A 22,713-nucleotide genomic window follows, 5' to 3' on the forward strand; every position below is an offset into this window, starting at 1 on the left:
TTCCAAGCCACGCCCCTTGCGTGTGTTTTTTAACAAGCCCCTGGCAATAATGGTCCTCGCTGCTTCCTGTATGTCCTGAAATTCAATTTTTAATGTTACCGTATTTTTTCTGTTTTAAGTTGAAAATAGTATTTTGTTACATTAGATTAGCTAGAAAGACGTGTTGAAGTCGGTAGGTGCTGACTAAAAACAGAGCTGTTTCACATCAATTCTTTGTAAACCTCAAAGACAATGAATTTCAAATGATCATGTACTTAGAACTGTAAAACATGTTTCATAACAAAGAGATAATAAGAATGTTTCATATTATGAATTACATGGATGGCTGGATAGCGTAAATCAGCTAGTTACTGCAGTGGTAAAGACATTGCCTTAGAACCAGGAAACCTCAATAATAATTGTAAATATTGTATCACACTGACTTACAGGATCAAAAATTAATCAAAAATTGTAGAATCAATTCACACATAAAAGGCAGGCAGAATGAGCTAACTACAGAGATTATATATCACAGTCAGAAAATTATAACCAAAACCTGACCTCTGTTACAAAACTTGAGTATGTGTTCAATATAATATGACTAATATGACACAACAAATTAAATAGAGAACTAGACTATGTAAGTGAGTGCACGGTTGAAGCAGGGTAACCCCAAAGTTAACAAAACTAACAAAAACAACAGATCATTTAAGATAAAAAAAAAACAACATCATTTGTAAAAAAAAAACTCTGTATCACGTAACTTCACTGGCCACTCCTTAGATGGCTGTTAGAGCTGCTTCATATCTCAGTCTTGCCTAGTGTGCATCACAACATATCAGTATCTCCTCCCTCTGCATGCAGTCACTGAACTTTCCTCATAGAGATGCATTGATTCAATGAATCCCTGTGAGGAGATGCTGATTGGCCAGGGCTGTGTTTGGCTTGTGCTGGCTCTGCCCCTGATCTGCCTCCTTGACAGTCTCAGCCAATCCTATGGGGAAGCATTGTGATTAGCTCAGACCACCACTTCTGATGATGTCAGCAGACATGGGCAGTTCACAGGCAAACAGGGGCAAAACCAGCAGCTTCAGACTTGAATACAAGTAAGATTTTACCATATTGGGGGCGGAGCCTGACCTTCAAGCGAGCCAGACGTGGAATGCCGGAGCTCCCGACTTTATCGCTGAATTAAGCACTCTAACCCGGCAGACACAGCTAACAAACAAAACCATACGGGTGACTAAGGTCAGGGGGACACAGGGAAGCTCATAGACACCGCACCCGAGCGTCTCCACTACCGAGAACCTGGGATCCTTGTTGCGGCCTGCCTGGAACGGTGCTGAGGGGAAGTGGCCGATCCTCTTGTGCCTTGAGAAGGAGCTTGGATCCGTGACACTCCTTCCCCTCCCCCCCTGGACCGGCGGCGGTCATCCCGGTCCCCCCAGAGACTATCCTATGTACCCGCATTCACCAGTAATGGCGGACATCAGTCATTCACGACCACGCAGTGAGGGTCCAATGCTGGGGCAATCAAATGACTCCACAACAGACCCCCGGCTGGGGCTGAACAAAATCTTTCAGCGCTTCAGGCGGAAGCTGCAGCGACTATTCTCAGTGACCACAGCCAGTCCACAGCCAGGAGGCGGGAGAACCCAACCTCGACCGGGGAAAGTGCCTACTCAAAGCTATGCACAAGCCAGAAAACCTGCTCGCATTACGGTGTACCCAGCCTCAGAGCCATTGCACATTATGGGCCCCAGCAAGCGCCGCCAACCCACAATGAAAGCCATCAAACCCTCAGAACGACGACCTCCGAAGCGCACGAGGAGAAACGCAAAGCGCAAAACCAGACCTACGCGACGGACCTACAGGGCCCATCAGCCTCTCCCAAGGGGCCCAAATCGGAGCCTCATCGGATCAAGAGTCCCCGTCGGGAGGATACGGACTCTCTTAGAGGTGCACTGGTGGCCGAACGCTGCCTTCCCCCGCAGGGGCATCGTATGACTTTGCAAAGACCCCCATTGGAAACCACGTTGCCCTACATGGGAGGCCTCCTGGGGACTATCTATATTACGCAAGTTTGCCTTAATCATAGCAATTTTTATAATTTCTCTTAGGCTACGCTAATCACAGGGCAATACTTATTATAGTATTTCACTTCTAAGTTAATGACAAGACCTGTCTACTGTTTTGCCCTATTTTGCATACAACCTACCATATATTGCCTAAACAAACACTATGTATGTCACCAAATCTAGTGGGAAATGTTAACATGATGTTCATATATGTGTTTAGCCCCCTCTACTATCGCTCCAACATAGCTGACAACATCCAGGTGACACTCAGAGGTGATGCACCTTTAATTAAAAGACCAGTGCATTCTGAGAATCTAGCTACCCCATCTCCAGCTACCTTCAGCACTGTGTCGCACCCTGATTCATATATAATTGCGGTGCTCTGTAGGAAAATAAGCATCAAGCCGCTTTCTTTTTGTATTTAGGTAGACTAAATAAAGTGCTGGTACTGGATTGGAGGTTATAGGAGGTGGGAACAGCCGGGGAGAGCATTCTACTCAGGTAGGGTGGAAGCTTCCCAGAAAAGCTCTTAAACACAAGGCTGAAAAGATGAAGAATGCTTTGGGATTCCAGTGACAGCCAGTTTAGCCCTTTTAACATGTCACAATGGTGGGTCATGTAATTACATTGTAGCACAAAGTGGTAGAATGAATTATATAATGAAGTATGCAGCACAGGTGCATACACTACATCCCCATAATCAATGGCTGGCATTAGCATTTGTTGTATACAATCTGTTTCCTTAATGTAGGGCTTAGACAGAATCTGTTTCTGTACAGGGCACCTATCTTTGGATACAATTTATATGAGAGATTTTCAAAGTAGAGGCCAAAAGATAGATTGCTTCTGATGCATATATAAGAAATGTGTAATTTATGTAATTTAGGTACTGTCCCAAATATCATTGTGACAGCTTTGCAGATGAAAGGAGAGAGAAGAGGCTGTCTCTAAATCGTGTATATGGAAATCATTAAAAAATCATTAGAAGAAATATATGTGGTTTAATAAGATACTCAAGACACACACAATGACTGACGAAGTTGCTAGTCACTCCTGTCTCAGTAATGGATACCTGAGGCAGACACGGTGGCTGCAGCTAGACAAACTACGTGAAGATGGGTACAAACGGGAAGACAATAAACAGAACATAAATGGACAAAGACAGGGCAAGAACCACACTACACTAGTAAGTAGGTCCCCACGGCAGGAGTAGTACAGTGCATACGATATTATTGCCCTGTTACGATTGACTGGCAAGATCGTAAAGTATGAATGCAGAGTAACTAGAGTCTCAAACGAAAATAACAGTATGGCTACAATATGCCAGAAATACCCCTATCTCAGAAAGAATAGGGGAAATCTTTAGTCAATTCCGGGTACTAGGTGGGAACTTAGTCGTGGGTGGGTGCGCTGTGCAACATATAAAAGTTTAAAACTTATATCCTCTTAGGGAAAGTAACGCTTGTAGTCAACTCTGGCGTCCCTATATTAGTGGAGGGTATAGTGGTAGGTCAGCATCCTAGTATGCAACTAGTAAACTATATGTAACAGTGTCTGTATAGAGGTATATCCTAGTATACAACTAGTAAAATACATGTAACAGTGTCTGTATAGAGGTATTCAATTAGGGTGCTAGTGGTTACAGTATCGTCTGTACTAATATCCTGAACTTTGCCAAACGACTAAGCGCACCCACCCACGACTAAGTTCCCACCTAGTACCCGGAATTGACTAAAGATTTCCCCTATTCTTTCTGAGATAGGGGTATTTCTGGCATATTGTAGCCATACTGTTATTTTCGTTTGAGACTCTAGTTACTCTGCATTCATACTTTACGATCTTGCCAGTCAATCGTAACAGGGCAATAATATCGTATGCACTGTACTACTCCTGCCGTGGGGACCTACTTACTAGTGTAGTGTGGTTCTTGCCCTGTCTTTGTCCATTTATGTTCTGTTTATTGTCTTCCCGTTTGTACCCATCTTCACGTAGTTTGTCTAGCTGCAGCCACCGTGTCTGCCTCAGGTATCCATTACTGAGACAGGAGTGACTAGCAACTTCGTCAGTCATTGTGTGTGTCTTGAGTATCTTATTAAACCACATATATTTCTTCTAATGATTTTTTAATGATTTCCATATACACGATTTAGAGACAGCCTCTTCTCTCTCCTTTCGTATTTATCTATCTAGGGTTATCCCCTGCGCTGTCACTTTGTATAGGACCAACCCTTTAATATATAGCTTTGCAGATGATCCTTTTTTTATTCATTTTTTTACTTTGTTCTATTTTGTTTTTTGCTGAAAGTCTCTACTGAGCTCTACATTTTATATAATATTTTACTTTGTAACAATTAATTTGCTCGTAACAATTCAGTTGATTATTATCATATGTTCAAATATAGATTTTTACTAGTTAAGTGCTACAATACATACAAAACACACTCTCTTTTCTAAAATTCAAGATTCAGATACTTTAAAAGCAGTTTATATAATGACTGGTTATTTAGTTGGTTTTAGGCAAAAATACATCAGCAATTTGGTGCCAAAGTCATCTGCTTCAAATGATTTCCAATTGTAATCAGGCACAGCTAGAAAAATGTAGGATCATTTTAAACTTTACTAAGCCTTCTCTGTAGAGATGTCGCAAACATAAAATTTTCCGTTCGCAAACGGCGAATGCGAATTTCCGCAAATGTTCGCGAACGGGCGAACCAGGCGAACCGCCATAGACTTCAATAGGCAGCCGAATTTTAAAACCCACAGGGACTCTTTCTGGCCACAACAGTGATGGAAAAGTTCTTTCAAGGGGACTAACACCTGGACTGTGGCATGCCGGAGGGGGATCCATGGCAAAACTCCCATGGAAAATTACATAGTAAAATCACCTAACATTCCTAAATTGTTTGGAAGAATGTGCTTTAAAACATCAGGTATGATGTTGTATCGATCAGTTAGTGTAAGGGTTATGCCCGCTTCACAGTGACAGACCAAACTCCCCGTTTAACGCACCGCAAACAATCGCAAATAGTCCATTTGCACAACCGCAAACTCCCCATTTGCACAAGGTGGGATACCAAGCTAGCCATGTCCCGTTCCTTGTCCTCACTGATGACAACATCATCATCATCACACCATACGTCCATGTGTGTAATGCTGCCTGACTGAGACAGATCCCTGTTATCTACATCCTCTGGCAATAATGGTTGCACATCACTCATTTCTTCCAACTGATGTGTAAATAACTCCTCTGACAGATCAAGTGAAGCGGCTGTGGTGCTAGTGTTGGTGGTGGCGGCAGGCGGGGGAGTGGTAACTTGAGAGGTGCCCGAAGCTAAGCTGGAGGAGGATGGTGCGTTAAGGTTCCGAGCGGAATCTGTAGAAGATTGGGTGTCCTGTGTTAGCCAGTCAACTATGTCCTCAGAACTTTTCGAGTTCAGGGTACGTGGCCTCTGAACACTGGGCATTATTCTAGGGCCAAAGCGAAGCCTACCTCTGCCTGTCATTTTTTTCCGATTAGTGGTACTATGCGTGCAAGCTACTGTGACAACAGATATGAGTGGCACTGTGCACTGGCAGAAGTTGGCAGAGTAGATGCTGTAGGCCTGACACACACGCTTGCAGACAACTAACTGCTATTCAATCTATTACAGTCAAAATATGAGTTGCACTGGTGTGACACTGTGCCCTGGCAGGCCCTGAAACACACACGTGTGAAGGAAACTGACTGCTATTATATTACAGTCAAAAAAGTTTTTTAAATGCAAGCTATTGTGACACTAGATATGAGTGGTGGTGATATAGATTTCTTTTCAGCAAACCAATAAGTTTGAATGACTATCTGTTCCTGTCCAAATTAGAAATAATAAAGTTGCGTGCACGCAGAAGTAAATTCACACTGACACAAGGTTCAGGTTAGATGAAAGAACTTCAGGAAATTTAATGGCATCTGTTAAAAAGTGGGTGCGCAGACCCTTATAAAGGCATTATTACATCATTGGAGACAATCAAGATATCAACAAGTAAACATTATTAATTGGTTTAGGTGTTAAGTGGTTAGTTAAATGCCCTCCCTACTGGGTGTTATATCTAGTGTCACAACTGTCGTCATGAACTTCTCCTCCAGATTTCAGCGCCATCTTGCTAGCACGAGGAGTTCACTCGATGGGAGGGGGGCTTTGGCAGCCATTTTGAGTAGTTGGCACGTTAGTCTTCAAGGTTAGTTCTCAAGGCTTTTTTAGTAACTTCACATTTTATTAAGACTAGCTGCTACAAACCTAACATTTCCTGCTGACACACATTTTCTATGAACAAAGCATTCTTGTAAGACTCTGAGGCCTGAGAAAGAAATATAAGGGTATAGATTTAAAGGGGCCTAATAATTCTACAACAGTCCCCCCTTAAAATGTTAATTACTAAAAGATAAAACTTTATTTGTTAATACCGGAAGACTTGTCAGCCCAAAGACACAGAAACCCTGTGGCCGCTAGCTTGGTGTTAGTGCAAAGTGCAGTCGGATGTAATAAATATAGTACAAAATATCATTAGTAGTGATGGTTGTGGACTCAACCCTCGTCTTTTACTGTGAAATCATCTGGTACCCCCCTTGGCACACCTATGGCATCAAAATATATACATATGTACAGGTCAACCTGTCTTTTACAGGGGTGCTCCTTTTTGTTCTGAAGCATGAATGTGGTGTGTCAAGAGTACCTTGTCATGTATTATGTGTATGGACATAATAACCTTGGCTAGGGCACATTTACTTATTTATCGTAGTATGAAACCTGTCCCATGCTATGTCAGTGTAGGTGGACTTAAATCATTTAGTCAATATTGATATCACCACAAACTCAAGATGGGCAGATAATCCTGAAAAAGCTTGGCGTCTGAATCTCTTTAGCTTCACAAGGTCTCCTTTTTGGGGTCCTCGGCTTTCCATCGATGGCAGGTGGTCAGGCGTTATTATGGCCATCAAAACACCTACTTGTTGACATCTTAAGTAACTTTTCCTTTAGAATCAAAGATTTGTCAAGATAAACAAATGTTACTTCCCATGTTGCAGAGAGAGAGAGTCTTGAATCTGGAATGGTGAATCCACTGAGTGATCTCTGCAACTTTCACGATGCATTACTGGGTATATGGTCAGGATCTGGCAAGGTCAGGATCTGGCAAAGCGACTGCATGCACTGTTGAGAGGTGTCTTGTTTCCTCTTTCATCTGTTCAAAGCAACCATGAGGAGCAGTAGGAGAGGTATCCTCACCTATTTCTGTGTGATATTGAGGGTATTTGTCTTTCCATTTACAGTTCTCTTGCTGACTCCCCCCTCCCCCCCCTGTTGGGAGCTGATATCGATTTTTAGTGTTTCATGAGATTTCTGGGGACTTAGTGAAGAAAACATGAGGGACAGCCACCTCCCAGTGATGATACATGTGTCTTACTTCCATGGGTATCTGGATCAGGACCGCACTATTTCCTTGAGAGTGCCCAAAACAGGTCTTTCATGATGAGGTGTACCTCCACCAGTCTGAATTTTTCGTAGTGTGGTATTCCCCCCTGGGAAGTGGCAGAAGAGTGGCCGTAGCAACTTTTCTTCAAAATATGATGTCAGGTAGAGGCAGAGTTGTCTGTGGGCGGAAATGTCTTAGAGAAGTAAGGTGCTTTGGCTGGATACAATAGAGAATAGAATTAATATCATGAGGAGCAAGAATTATTAGGACCGGCACTAGAGGTGCCACACCACTGGGGGCTGCCATATTGGATGTGGGCACGACTTGAGCAAGTTGAGGCAGGGTAGGCGTGATCGGGGTAGGGGGTGCGGCAATGGAAGGTACATGGGAAGTGGCTGAATAGGGCGGAGTTGCGTGGTAAGGGTAGGAGAATGGCCAGGCCATTTTGGCAGATGCCAGGGCGGGGCACGGGTAGGGCGGAGGAGATGGGTAGGGATTAAGAAGGGAGGAAGCATATAAGGGATATAGATATGGTGGTGGGGAGATGGAGGAATGAGTAGCGGGTGGAGTAGGAGGGACGGGAGGAGTAGGAAGAGGAGAAGGTGGAGTGAAAAGGACAGGAAATGAGGGAGAAGGAGGAGAAGGTGGAGTAGGAAGGACAGGAGATGAGGGAGGAGGAGGAGAAGGTGGAGTAGGAAGGACAGGAGATGAGGGAGGAGGAGAAGAAGGAGCAGTAGGAGGACAAGAGATGAGGGAGGAGGAGAAGAAGGTGGAGTAGGAAGGACAGGAGATGAGGGAGGAGGAGGAGAAGGTGGAGTAGGAAGGACAGGAGATGAGGGAGGAGGAGAAGAAGGTGGAGTAGGAAGGACAGGAGATGAGGGAGGAGGAGAAGAAGGTGGAGTAGGAAGGACAGGATCCATCAGCATTCAATACTAGGTAGAAATGAGGAGGCAGGTAGGATTCTCTTCCGCTATGGAGGCTGCAAATAGCCCATTTACAACAACTATTAACTGACCCTATGCTTTCCCTATAGAAAAATAATAAAAGGCTAACATGCTCATCTGTCTGAACAGGCCTCGAACGCTTCACTCCGTGGGTATCCCGCAGTGGCTAACCCACTACATCTCCCACACCAGACTTGTGCCCATGGAGACAGACGCTATCCCTGACTCTCTCCTTTTTTTTTTTTTTTTTCATTTTATATATAGCATAGCTCAAAATATAATTCTTACATACATCACAAATATACATTATCACAATTTTATGTCTCGCAAAAGGGATAAAACTTATTTTACTCTTCACTGATAATGTATTAAAACATACAAAATAGACAAATAACATTGTTTTCTGCAAAATAAATGAAAAAGATAATGGAGATTTTTGTTAAGCTTTATAAATAGCTATACATTAATTTACCTTTTTCGTTTCCAGTTTCTGGCTGCTAATGTACTTGCTGCTAGTGACAGATCTGGAATCAATACATTATAATGGCCAAAGTCTCGATTCATATGTATATGCAATAATAAAATATCTGGGCTTACATCAAAATTTATGTTAATCAGTCTTTAATCTTGGAGGCTATCATTATCCAATAAAGACAGATTGGAGCACACTCCCACCTTATCCATTCTTCATAGTTTATGCTAGTACCTAAATCCTTATTCCATTTGTAAATAGTTAGGCTTATAATGTTTTCTGGTTCCTTTTCAATTAGATCAAAATATTCTGAGACCAATCCTTTAACTGTATTACCATTTGTTCAATCTTTGTTTATTAGAAATTTATTTTAGTAAATATTCTTTAAGATAACCCTTTTCCAGCATATTATCACTTTTTGTACACAAAGTTAAAACACATTTGTTACTTACACGTGAATCGATATATATATATTTTCTATCTATATATATTCTCCATCATTAACCATCACTTGTCACAGACACATTTCTGATACAGGGAAACAAATAGCAGGATTATTTTAGTAATTGTAACTTTCTTGTTCATAATATGTAGAGTACAAGGAAAACAGCATATCATAAGACAGGATGAGCATGATAGGGGTAGGCCTCTTGATGGAGGCAGCCATGACAGGGGCGGGGAAGGAAATGATGACAAGCGTGGAAGTGACGACCATGATATGTGTGTCAAAGGAAGAGACAGGGTAAGGGCGGAAGTGACATCAGTTTAGGAGCGTACGTGACTGTAGATAATGGTAATTAGGTGGAGGTCACGGGACTGGCTGTGCCAACCTCCTTTTGTACTAGGCTGACGTACTTTCAACATTACACTATATTATGACTAATAAAATAAGTCAGAGAAGCAACATTCTGTTCTGCAAAAATGAAATACTAAACTATGAACAGACTTGACGGGTTAAATAAGACAGTTGAGAACATTATGCATTTGACAGCCCGTAAAGCTGTCTCTAGAAACATGTACTTTAAAATAACATGATGCAAAATAAACTCACGGAATTCAACCAATTTCCCTTATCATCCACCAGCCATTAATCACTTAACACGTCCAACTATTCCTCTATTCTTGTAGCAGATTTATTTTCCTAACCTCCGTAATCATATACACCAGTCTTTACTTTGCACCGCGAAAGAAAATACAGCGCCTCGTGAGCGAGTCTCCCCCACAATCCTCACTGCCTTATCACAAAACACAATATATATAAAGCGCTACGGAATTTGTTGGCGTCCTATAAATGGCAACAACAATAACAATATACAAACCCTAGAAACCTCTTATACGACACATCACTCCTTAACCATCCTATCAACTTCTATGTAAATAACAAAATACACAATTAGAATGTCTTCTAGCAAAAATCCCATTTCTAACTCTTATCAGTAGCTCTGAATAACTTCACTGAGCACATTCTCGCTGAAGGCAAACATGTCCCTCCTCCGCTAAAGAGAGGGAGGGGGGAAGAGAAATTGAGACAGAGTGCAAACAGGGGAGAGAGAGAAACGAGAGAAACTGCAGGCATGAAAGTTAACCATGGCACTGCTGTACAGTAACAAGACAGAAGGATAGTTACATTACAATTATTGCGAGCTAAGAGACACAAAAACACAACATTTAGACAATACACACCTCACACACTTAGGGTACCCATACTATAGCAGAAAGTAATATGGCAATGTACATATTAGAACGATGCGCATATAAACAGTAAAACACAGCAAATAACTCCTGATCCAGTCAGGTCAATCATAACACAGTAATAATCTCAGTGAAACTCAATACAAAACCCCAACCCTCTATCAGGGTGGTACCGGCTCCTAAATCGGCCAACAAGCAATACAAAAACCCCACAGCATTTAAGATTGGGGTAGGGTGGGGACCAGGGATGGTGACCGTGGTCAGCTACATTTCAGTCATTACTGATGGGATGTTGGGCGTGGTCACCTCCCGGACATAATAATGTAATAATAGGGCGCTGGCTGGGAGAACTTCCCAGTAACACAATTATTATAATAAACATACAGTCTTAAACCTCTGTGATCAACCTCTTCCTCAATCCATCCCTCTTGCTGAATAGCCTTCGCTACCGCTGTACGGATCAAATTATGGTCTGCCAGCTTCCCCTTCTTTTCTGTCAGTAACTTACACCAGCTCCCTGGCTGCAATCTACCGCACGGAGGTACGGCAATTCCACACACTTTGGAAATTTTATCAACTTTCTTAACCATCTCTTCTCCTTCTCTATCTTCTACCAAATCACATGCTAACCAACCCTTATTGGGTTTATCTAACTTCTGTCCCATCTTCCCTATACAAGGCGTCCCAGATATAGAGAAAGAAAGAGGAACAGAATGTCTACAGTGCTCGACTGCTACAACAAGAACAAGTTCCTACGTACGTCTTCCCAAAACGTAGACTAGTCACTGGTTCCGCCTACCCAAGGTAGCCGCGGATTGGAGCGGCGCAAGAAGTGTGTGACCAATCACTTCTCTCAACAGAAAAAGAGAAATAGGAGGGGAAAGTGTAAATAGTACAGAGAGTAAGATAAAAGTAAACACAGGAATCTGTGTGACAGACAATTAAGACAACATTTCAGTGTAAATACAGTGCATGCATCACAGTTCAAATAAGTTCAACAGTTCAAATAAGTTCAACAGTAATCCCTTTCCTTTACTCGTGTGGCCAAAGCCACCTCCCTCAACCTCGTAGTGTCCCCGCTCGGGGAATGACTGCAGATTAGTCGCACTACCTGACGGCGATGGAACACAGCAAACACCGGCCCGAGTTCCGTCCACCTCCCTCGTTACAGTGGTTCGAACCCGTAACCACCTCTTCCCTCACTCCTGTAGTGTCCTTGTTGCGGGACCACCCGCAAGTCACACTACCACGCGGTGATGGAGACAGCGATGTCTGCCCGAATCCAATCCCACCATCAAAATGTTACCAGCCTCAGCGCTCGAGGCTGGAACGCATCACCTCTCTGCAATCCAGTCAGAGAAATCAAGTGTCCAATGAGGCTAGCTAAGCTGTCAGAGTGACACTATGGGGAACCCCCAGGAAGCAGTGAGTCTACACCCCTCCACAGATTCCCCCCCCTCTTTTTCCTTACTGCCGTAGCTACTCGGCACCTAAAAGAGGTAAACAGGCAATAGAGGACCCCAGGAAAACCTCCACAGGTCCACCCCCCTCTTTCCTTACAGCCACAGCCACGTGGCTCCTAAAAGGGGTAAACAGGCAAACACTCTACCCAGGCACTAAGCTAAGGACAAACCAAATCAGACACACCCAGGTAACAGATAGTCAACAGGTGCAGGTAAAGTAAGTAGGGTCTCTGGGCAAGTTATTACCTGACTTTGATGACCTCTCGGCAGCCAATCTCAGGCGCTGGGGCAGGTCAATCACAGGGGCTGGAACATACCGGCCAGGTGCTGCAGCAAGCTCTACCGTGTATTCAGAGGTGATCAATCTCCTTCCTTCCCCCAGGATTCATCCACCCCGCGTCTTCTTGGACAGCTGCCCTCGCAGGGCATAACCCAGAGCCTCACGTTGATGCGCCAACTGATATAGATTTCTTTTCAGCAAACCAATAAGTTTGAATGATTATCTGTTCCTGTCCAAATCAGAAATAATAAAGTTGCGTGCACGTAGAAGTAAATTCACACTGACACAAGGTTCAGGTTAGATGAAAGAACTTCAGGAAATTTAATGGCATCTGTTAAAAAGTGGGTGCGTAGACCCTTATAAAGGCATTATTACATCATTGGAGAAAATCAAGATATCAACAAGTAAACATTATTGGTTTAGGTGTTAAGTGGTTAGTTAAATGCCCTCCCTACTGGGTGTTATCTAGTGTCACAACTGTCGTCATGAACTTCTCCTCCAGATTTCAGCGCCATCTTGCTATCACGAGGAGTTCACTCGATGGGAGGGGGGCTTTGGCAGCCATTTTGAGTAGTTGGCACGTTAGTCTTCAAGGTTAGTTCTCAAGGCTTTTTTAGTAACTTCACATTTTATTAAGACTAGCTGCTACAATGTTTCATTCAGCAGGAACCTAACATTTCCTGCTGACACACATTTTCTATGAACAAAGCATTCTTGTAAGACTTTGAGGCCTGATAAAGAAATATAAGGGTATAGATTTAAAGGGGCCTAATAATTCTACAACAGTGGCACTGGGCAAGTGGGCACAGTATACGCTGTGAGCCTGACACACACGCTGGCAGGCAGGCAACTGCAATCAGATTACACAGAAAAAAAAAAAGCAGACTGATGTTCTAGCCCTAAAAAGGGCTTTTTTGGGGTGCTGTCCTTACAGCAGAGATCCAATGAGTCCTTCAGGACTGTAGTGGACACTGAATACACTAGCCTAGCTATCGATTTCCCTATTAAATCAGCAGCAGCTACACTGTCCCTCCTCTCACTAAGAATGCAGCTTCCGGGGGGCAGGGCCTAGCTGTCATGGAGGAAAGACGCACTTCGTGTGAGCTCCCTCAATATCTCACGTTAAACAGCTATCAACAAGCGAATTTCACCACAGAAGGGGATGACCCAGCAATGTTGCTCCTACTTGACTGACCCGACATGCTTAATAGCGGTCAGCAACTCGACAGAGTCTTACTTACCTCCGCGTGGCAAGTGTGGCCTGGTGCTCACCGGGCGGGAGAGGCGGCCGATCTCCCGATCCTGGGATGCCCAGGAGCAGCTACTTCCCGGCAGGAGCTCCGTTAACCCCCCCCTCAGACCGGTGGGGGTTATCCCGGTCCACCCCTGAGAGGCTGTCTGGAGCTAATGGACGCACAGAGCACAGCCGCCCAGGCTGACATACTCATCTGCGACTCTCCCAATATGGTGGCAGCCGCGTGTCCTCCTGGTACCAGCAAAGCATGGCAGGATATTGAGTCTAAGCTGGACAGAATCTTTAATCAATTTTGGAAGCAAATAACAAGCAGGAAGCTCCACCACAGCTAAGCGAAGCAGTCCCCATTAAAATCCACCAAGGCAAAAGGCGTCGAAGACGGAACCGGAGGCACAAACAGAAATGCAGAGCCTGCCCCACGTCAAGCACTCGCCTACACCTTAAGCCACCACAATCCCGCACCGGACATGAAGCACCACCGGGACAGATCCGACCACCCGACAAAACAAGCTTCCACCACCTCAAGCCGCGAACCCGGCATTCAGCCAGAGACTTGCCTTTGTTGTTCCAGGTATCAGGGACTCCCAGGGTCTGCACCTGGCGCCCAGAAGGGATCGGATGAGCACAAGCAGTAAACAGCAGCCTGCCAAGCATGTCCCACTATAGCCGATCCTCCACACCATGCCTTTGATCACATGAACTGCTCTCTGCACATTAACTAATCGTAAAGTAGCAAGCGTTTAAACACGTCATTATTTCACCTCCTAAAGAGTTAATTGTCGTAGTTCCTTACATGCCTTTACCTTAACCGTTCATGTATTATGTTATTAACTAGTCTCATCTCATGGGGCGACTCACACTTGATTTATAACTAGTGGTGGAGCTGCTGATATAAATACACAGTTGATAACGTGCAAGCTACACCCTAAACATGACAGCCATCTTTCACAACAATGTACTGCTATATACTCATACCCTCAGTGCAACTAGCCATGATATACGCACGTTCAGCCTAGCATGCTCAAATATAACACACTTCTGTCTAAAAAAAAAAATACAAAAAAAATACAAAAAAGAAAGAATGCAGTTTCCGAATGAATCTAAAATGGATGCTGTCCAGGAGGTGGGAGGGAGGGTCTGCTGCTGATTGGCTGGAATGTGTCTGCTGACTGTGAGGTACAGGGTCAAAGTTTACTCAATGATGACGAATAGTGGGCGGACCGAACATCGCATATGTTCGCCGTCCAAGGCAAACGCGAACAAGCTATGTTCGCCAGGAACTATTCGCCAGCGAACTATTCGGGACATCTCTACTTCTCCGTGCTTGAGTTCTGAAAAGACTTGGTTCAACATCAAAATTATTGACATCAGGTAGGAAATAATGATGTACTGAACATAGTAATCATATATTGTTATAATGTTATACACAAAAATAGGTGGAGCTGTAAAATACTTCCCTCTCTTCAAAATACAGCCTACAAAGCTGAAACAGAAACAGAGGGAAACACTGTATTTTTAAAATACAGAGTAAATCTGGTATCTTTAAATAGCACACTCACAAAAATAGAGCCATAAAGTAACCTAGCTCTGGTCTGTTTATCAGTGCGTTCCACAGAGAAAAATACCGCAAATCCACAACAAATGGACGGATATAAAAGAATTATAAGAACTTTGATGTACAGCATACACCAACTGAGGAAGCCTATTAGGCGAAATGCGTTTTGGTGACTATTGGACTTTATATTATGCTTTTGTTTTTGATCTAACCTTTTTTTTTTAATAAATTATATACTTTTATAGAAATTCTAAGTATTTATTATTCCTGAATATACTACTTGAAAACCTTCCCTATCATCTGGAGTGGGGTTTGGATCTCCCCTAAAGGATCGTACTGATATCCAGACCAGAGCCAGGTTACTTTATGGCTCTATTTTGGGAGTGTGCTATTTAAAGATACCAGATTTACTCTGTATTTTAAAAATTATCTGCACTATTGTGTTTCCCTCTGTTTCTGTTTCAGCTTTGTCGGCTGTATTTTGAAGAGAGGGAAGTATTTTACAGGTCCACCTATTTTTGTGTATAACATTATATGTATGTGTGAAGGTGAAGGGGATACCTCACAGGTGTTTGAGCTGTTTACACTACTCTGGGACATACTTTTCCTTATTGTTTGTTCATATATTGTTATAGTCTGCCAATGGCACTGAACTAACATTCAGTGTACACTGCGGAATGCCTGCTAGGTCTGCAGCAACCTGAAATCAACAGCCATACACAACCTTTTCATCACACTACTAGCACTCACAGAGACCTGGCTTACCCCCTCTGATAGTGCTACTTCTGCCTCTTTTTGGGGGTTTTAGTGGGCTACAATTCGCCCACACACCAAGACCCAACTATAATGGTGGTGGTGTAGGCATCCTTCTCTCCCCTCAATGTACCTTTCAACCAATCTCTCCTGCCCCTGCCCTATCCTTTAGTTCCTTTGAAGTTCATACTGTCTGCATATTTAAACCCACTCCTTTAAGAATTGATATCATCTACCATCCCCCTGGTCATGCTAGGCTATTTATTGAGCACTTTTCTTCCTGGCTACCTCACTTCCTCTCATCTAGCACTCCTAACCTTATACTTGGGGATTTCAATATCCCAATCAATAACCCCAACTTCACTGATGCATCTCGTCTGCTCTCTGTAAACTCCTCCTTTGGCCTTACACAATGGTCTAATTCAGCAACCCATACTGTGGGAAACACTCTTGATCTCACCTTCACCAACCTCTGTACCGCCTCTAATCTCTCCAATATTCTTTTTCCTCTATCTGATCACCATCTGCTGACTTTTGATATCACCACACCCAGCAGACACTACACTCGGCACATCAATATCTTCAACGTCTTGACCTAGAGCACTTCTCCACTAACCTCCAAACTCTCCTTTTACCTATCTCAAACCTCACCTGCCATAGCTCTGCAATTTCCTTCTACAATTCCACCCTCTCCTCTCAACTAGACATCATGGCACCTCCTACACTTAAACGCAGCAAGCTCCCCCAACTACAAACTTGGCACACCAAGCTGACTCGACACCTCCAAAAATTCTCCAGAACTGCTGAACGCTGCCGGAGAAAGTCTCACTTTTTCCACTACAGCTTGGCTCTTTAGTCTGCAAAAGTAAATTACTTCAATACCCTCATAACCACATTTCTCCCAACCTCACTCCCTCTGCTATTCTATGTTCATTCGCACCCGCTACAGCAGAAGAGGTTTCTGATCTGCTCCAGTACTCCCGCCCCACCACCTGCTCCCTTGATCCTATTCCCTCACATCTCATCCATAATCTGTCTCCTTCTCTTGCTTTGCCTCTCACTAAAATTCTCAATCTCTCCCTCTCCTCTGGCATATTTCCTTTACCCTTCAAACATGCAACTGTAACCCTGATTCTAAAAAAGCTCAACCCTGACCCTTACTCCCCGTCCAACTGCCGCCCTACTGCCTTTTGTGTCCAAGATCCTTGAAACACTTGTGTATGTGAGATTGACAGACTTGCTCCACCACTCAGACTCGCTGCCTAGGTGTTCTCTTTGACTCCAACCTCTCCTTCACCCCTCATGTCCTGTTGATCGCCAAATCCTGCTGCTTCCATCTTAAAAACATTGCGCGCATCCGCTCCTACTTAACGCCAGATGCGGCAAAGGTGCTGGTACATGCGACTGTCCTCTCTCGCCTTGACTACTGCAATCCGCCTCTCAGTGGTCTTACGTGCTCCCTACTTGCTCCCTACTTTCCCCATTGCAGTCTATGAACTTGATTTCGAGAAGCTTCTATCACACTCTATTAACTCCAGCATGGAATCCACACTAACTAACAGAGCCCTCATGTGCATTTTGCCAGGTATGTGACTCTTCAGAGGGAACTCTCTAACGGGAATATATACTATTTGGTTAGTTTTTGACACTTTGTACATTAGAGAGTCACTATACTTTGTGATTAAAGTTTGATCTGGATAAGTATGAACACAAAAAGATTTATTTAATAAACACCAATTAAAAACGAAATTGCTAAATCTAGACCCAAAGTGTTTTTTTTTGTTGTTGTTTTTTTAATCTTCTTATGTATACACATTTTGGCTAGTTTTGTTATTAAATATTCAACCTGCAGGAGAGAGAAGATTCTAAATAAGACCTAAAGCATACATTTCCCAACAGTCTAAAGAAAAATGCAGTAAAATGCGTTATATAGCTACACTCTATGTACAATAAGAAATTACCATTATCTATGATACAAGATTAATTTCTACCAACTACTTTGGAATCATTTTATAGAAAAAAATACCATCCAGTACCAACCAGTTATGTATTTTTGTAGGTGTGCAGAAGCCTAATCCTCCTCTTGCTTTCAGTTCAGTCTGCTAATATTTAGTCCAGTATTTATACCCAAAGCACTCTTTACCTTCTACTGTCTAACAGATCTTTCCTTCAACTCTATTTATGTTTGACAGGGTGAATAAACATGCAGAGACACTCCTACCTATACATACGTCTACATTTCAACTGAATTGTGTGATATGATCAATAGAAATTTCAAGCAGCCCTGGGAAAAATGTTTGCTATGCTGGCCCTATAATACATTGCATTACACAGACTGTTCATATATGTATATATATCATGTACTGACTCATATGCCCATCAATCATAGAGGCTATACATGAGAAATACTCAAAAGGGAATCAGAAACAATATCAGAGGATCAAAACACCAACTGCTGGTAGACCAAGCAGCCAAACAGAATTCTGAGAGCAGTCTGTGCACAGCCTTGATTGACTACAAGAAATACTATGGCACAATGCCACACACAGATTCTGGAATGCCTGGCTCTTCACAAGATCACCAAGACACTAAGAGCCTTCAACAAGAACTTGCAGGTCAAGTGGAAAACAACCCTAGAAGCCAATTACAGGACAATAACACAAGGAAAGATCAAATATGGCATATACCAAGGTGATGCACTAATCACAATGCTGTTCCACATATGCCTCAACCCCTTTAGCCAGATCATCATGAAGAGTGGATGCTGATACAAGTTCAAGAGTGGAACTACCATCAACCATCTAATCTACATGAAAGACATCAAACTGTATCCTAAGATTGAGTTTATCAGGACAGAAGGAGTTCAAGTTCCAGATGGTCAAATAGGAGATGTAGAGAACACTTGGAGGTACCACAAACACATGGTACCCAGCTCAATGTCAACAACAAGATCCAAGCCATCAACACATATACCCTATCAGTTACTAGGTGCCCAGGTGGAATAATAACCTGGCCAAGAAAAGAGCTCATGACCATGTATGTCAAAATCCAGAAACTACTTACTATGAATGGGGGATTCCACTTGAAATTCAGTACCCAGAGACTGTATACCAGCTGGAAGGAAAGAGTTTGGATCCTGATCAGTGTCAAGTACATCCACAAGTACATCACAAAGCTGTTTCCTAAAGATGAACTAAAATGTTCCATGACAAGACAAACCTCTCCATATGGTGTACCAACTGCAGATAGTGGCTTTGGCTCACATTACAAAATCCTACCAGTGGTTTAAAAGGACAGGACTGAAGGATAGCACATAGGCAGCACAGGAACAGGCACTCAGCACTAGGTAAAGAAAAGTGGGGGCCTACCACACCAGGCAAGATCCAATGTGCAAACTGTGGAAAGAGACCTCTGAGACAACACAAACTGTTTAGTAGTAAAAGGGTTAAACTGTTTCAGAAGTTAACTGTGGGGTGTTAACAAAACACACTCTGTTTTCTAAAAGTAACATTGAACAGACTCTGCAACCAGTTTATATGAAGACCAGTTAAATAGTTAATATGTGGAAAATAAGTTAGCAATCTGGTTGCACTCAGCTGCTGTGGCTTAATGATCCGGCTTATTACAGTCAGACACCGTTAGAAAAACTTAATATTTCATAAAAAAGTTAAATTAGAGTTCTACTAAACCCAATCTGAGACTGACTCCTAAAACCTGGACACAACAGCAGAATCAGTAATATGATGTCCTGACTCGAACAACCATACTTTGTTAAAGTCTAGTGATATTATTGAGCTAAAATAATTTGGATTATAATATTAAAAGCAAATATTGTTAAAAAAAAAAAAACAATCAGGCTAATTTACTAAACTGATATTTTTAGGGGAATTCAAATTGACTTTAACATGAATTTCAAATTAAAGTCCAAAATAGTCAAAGAGGAAGCATAGATGAGTTGAAGATTGTTTCCAATTCAGCTACTTTGGTCTTAAATTTGAAATTCACTTTGAATCAAATTTGAGTTCCTGACAATGCCCAGAGGATAAACCCTCCTCTAAACCGTGACTCTCCATGTTCCGTTCTATATTCAGCAGATAGGAGCCAAGAAAAAAAAAAATACGAGTGTGCATTTCATACTCTAGATATAATGTTTGTGGTCTTCCCTACATATACACCATATACACTTCCCTACAAATTGGCCACTCTCAGCCAATAAGCTAATCACTGCACTGTGTAACTATAAGGCAGACTAATAAATTATTGTTTGTTCTAAGTGCTTTCTTTTGTTCCAGTTTTGAACAATTTGCATATTCTTAGGATTTTACAAAAGTCTTGTAACCCTGACTTGGATCCTGTTTTCGCTTGTGCTCTTCTTTTGATATTTTTAGAGTTTTGTATGCTTAATTATCGTTATCATGTTCTAGAATAATCTGTAACCCCACTGTGAGTGAGTCGAGTTTTTTATTTAATAAAAAAAAAAACCAGCTAATTATTAACATTATGTCACAAGTAGGACTAAGGTGAAAAGATAAAGCTTCGTACATGTGCAATAAGCAGGTCAATTGTGTTTAATGATGTTAAAAAGACATAGATATAATAATACTTTAATACTTTATGCAAATGATGGCAAATCCATGTCCTAGCCTTCCAGTGGAAGTGGTTAACATTTACATGTGCTCATACACAAGTAGATATTACTAAGCAGAAGTACATAAACACAAGGCATGTTGGTGGTGAGGCTTCAGACCATTTTATTGAGCCAGGGCCATCTTTAATATTATTTGGACCCTGGGCAAGCATTTGCTTGGGCCCCCTGGTCTCACAGAGAGACACATGCAGATACAGATACATCAATATACATACAGACAAACAGATACACATTGACACCCATACAGAAACACAGAGACATATACTGTCAGACATACTGACACACAGACACTGAAAGACATACTGGCACACATATAAATACATACACTGACACACACAGACAGGCACATATACTGACAGATGTACTGACGCACACTGGCACATATACTGACAGGTATACTGACACACACAGATACATACACTAATCAACATACTGACACACACACGCAAACAGACATACTGACACACACAGATATACTGACACACACACACAGACATACTGACACACACACTGACAGACATACTGACGCACACACATACACACAGACATACTGACATGTACACTAACAGACATACTGACACACACACAGACATACTGACACACACTGACAGACACACTGGCACACACACACACACAGACATACTGGCACACACTGACAGATGTACCGAGACACACACCGACAGACATACTGACACACACACACACACACATACTGACACACACACTGACAGACCTACTGGCACACACACAGACATACTGACACATACTGACAGACATACTGACACACAACATAGACACACACACACACGCGGACATACATTTCCTACCATTTTCAGGAGGGTGGTTTCCCTGGGGTCCAGTGTAGTGTGTGAGGCTGATGTGACTGAGGAGCCCCTGCTACTCCCTCCTGCAAGGAAACATACTGAAACACACACTGACAGACATACAGACACACACACAGACAGCCATACTGACACACACACTGATAGACATACTGACATACACATAGACACACACTGACATACATTCCCTACCTTTTGCTGGAGGGTGGCTTCCCTGGGGTCCAGTGTAGTGCCTGAGGTTGATGGAAGTGAGGAGCCCCTCCTCTTCCTCCCTCCCGCGTGGCTTCTCTCTCTCTCTGTGGGAGGAAGTGACTAGCAGCTGCCACTTCTATCCAGCCAGCTGCCAGAAAGCATGGGGTCCAGTCGTGCAGTTAAAGGGCCACAGTGTCCAACCAAGCCCCTGCTAAAACAAGCCCACTGGGAGTAAATGGGGAATAAATAGATCTGGGCAGCGTGGCCCCACGGGGAAGCTGCCTTGGGCCCCCCCGGGAGTAACTGCCCCCAGGGCAACTGCCCCGTTTTCCCCACATTTAAGATGGCCCTGGTTGAACAGACAAAAATGTCAAAAGGCTTCACTCAACTCCACCTACCAACCAATCATAGTACTTATAAACATTAATCATAAGATGGCAGCATCCTGTGAAACTCCACAAACTACATTCCTGCCCATACCACGTTAAACAATGATGGCTAAAGTTTGGCGTTTCACCTGCTATGAGTAACCCTTCCACAGTAGTTTTATGTCACATGTTAGCCATGACTGGGATGGAAAATGTTGACTCTATAACAATTCTACCACTAATAATATAATGATGTGCTTTTCTATTACGTAGAAATTATGTGAAAGTTAGTTTGTTCATGAAGTAAATTTAGCGATAATTAATTCAATTGAGCAACTATATGGTACCCGGATCAAGTTAGACTAAGCCATATCTACCCTTATTCAACTCCACGCTGAACCAGATGGTGCGATGAGAGGTGGGCATATTTCCATGCTAGGCAGTGCTGCTTTAGAATCTGTACCTTTTCAAACACTTGCTTCAGAGACAACCCTCCAATGCCAGACTCAGCAGATGGTTGAAAGGTTGTAGCTCATCAATGTAATCATTCTCATCTCATGCTCATCTCGTAATCATCCTAGTCATTCTTTGTCTATTCTGACTTTGCATCTAACACTTTTATAATGGTCCAATCATGTGTCATTTTATTGATGCTGAGCAGGACCCATCCTGGGGTCATGGCCGCCTGGGAGCAGAATTTTTCAGGGTCGTGGTAATTTTGCTAACTCCTCCCCTTTCTATAAG

The 22,713-nt window shown here is 42.8% G+C and overlaps 1 protein-coding gene across 2 annotated transcripts in view; it reads right to left on the reverse strand.

Moving 5' to 3' along the window:
* The window catches only part of LOC134586516 (cytochrome P450 2K1-like), a 426,562-nt gene that overhangs the window by 27,731 nt on the left and 376,118 nt on the right, over nt 1–22,713 (reverse strand). The window contains exon 1 of one of the 2 annotated variants that reach the window (XM_063442071.1): nt 17,960–18,079. The exons of the other annotated variant lie outside the window; for it this stretch is intronic. The gene's annotated coding sequence lies outside the window, so the exon portion shown is untranslated. Of the gene's footprint in view, nt 1–17,959; nt 18,080–22,713 lie in introns of those variants that run through there. 2 annotated transcript variants of the gene reach the window in all.

This window comes from Pelobates fuscus, chromosome 2 (assembly GCF_036172605.1).
Source record: "Pelobates fuscus isolate aPelFus1 chromosome 2, aPelFus1.pri, whole genome shotgun sequence".
In the NCBI taxonomy this organism is placed as follows: domain Eukaryota; kingdom Metazoa; phylum Chordata; class Amphibia; order Anura; family Pelobatidae; genus Pelobates; species Pelobates fuscus.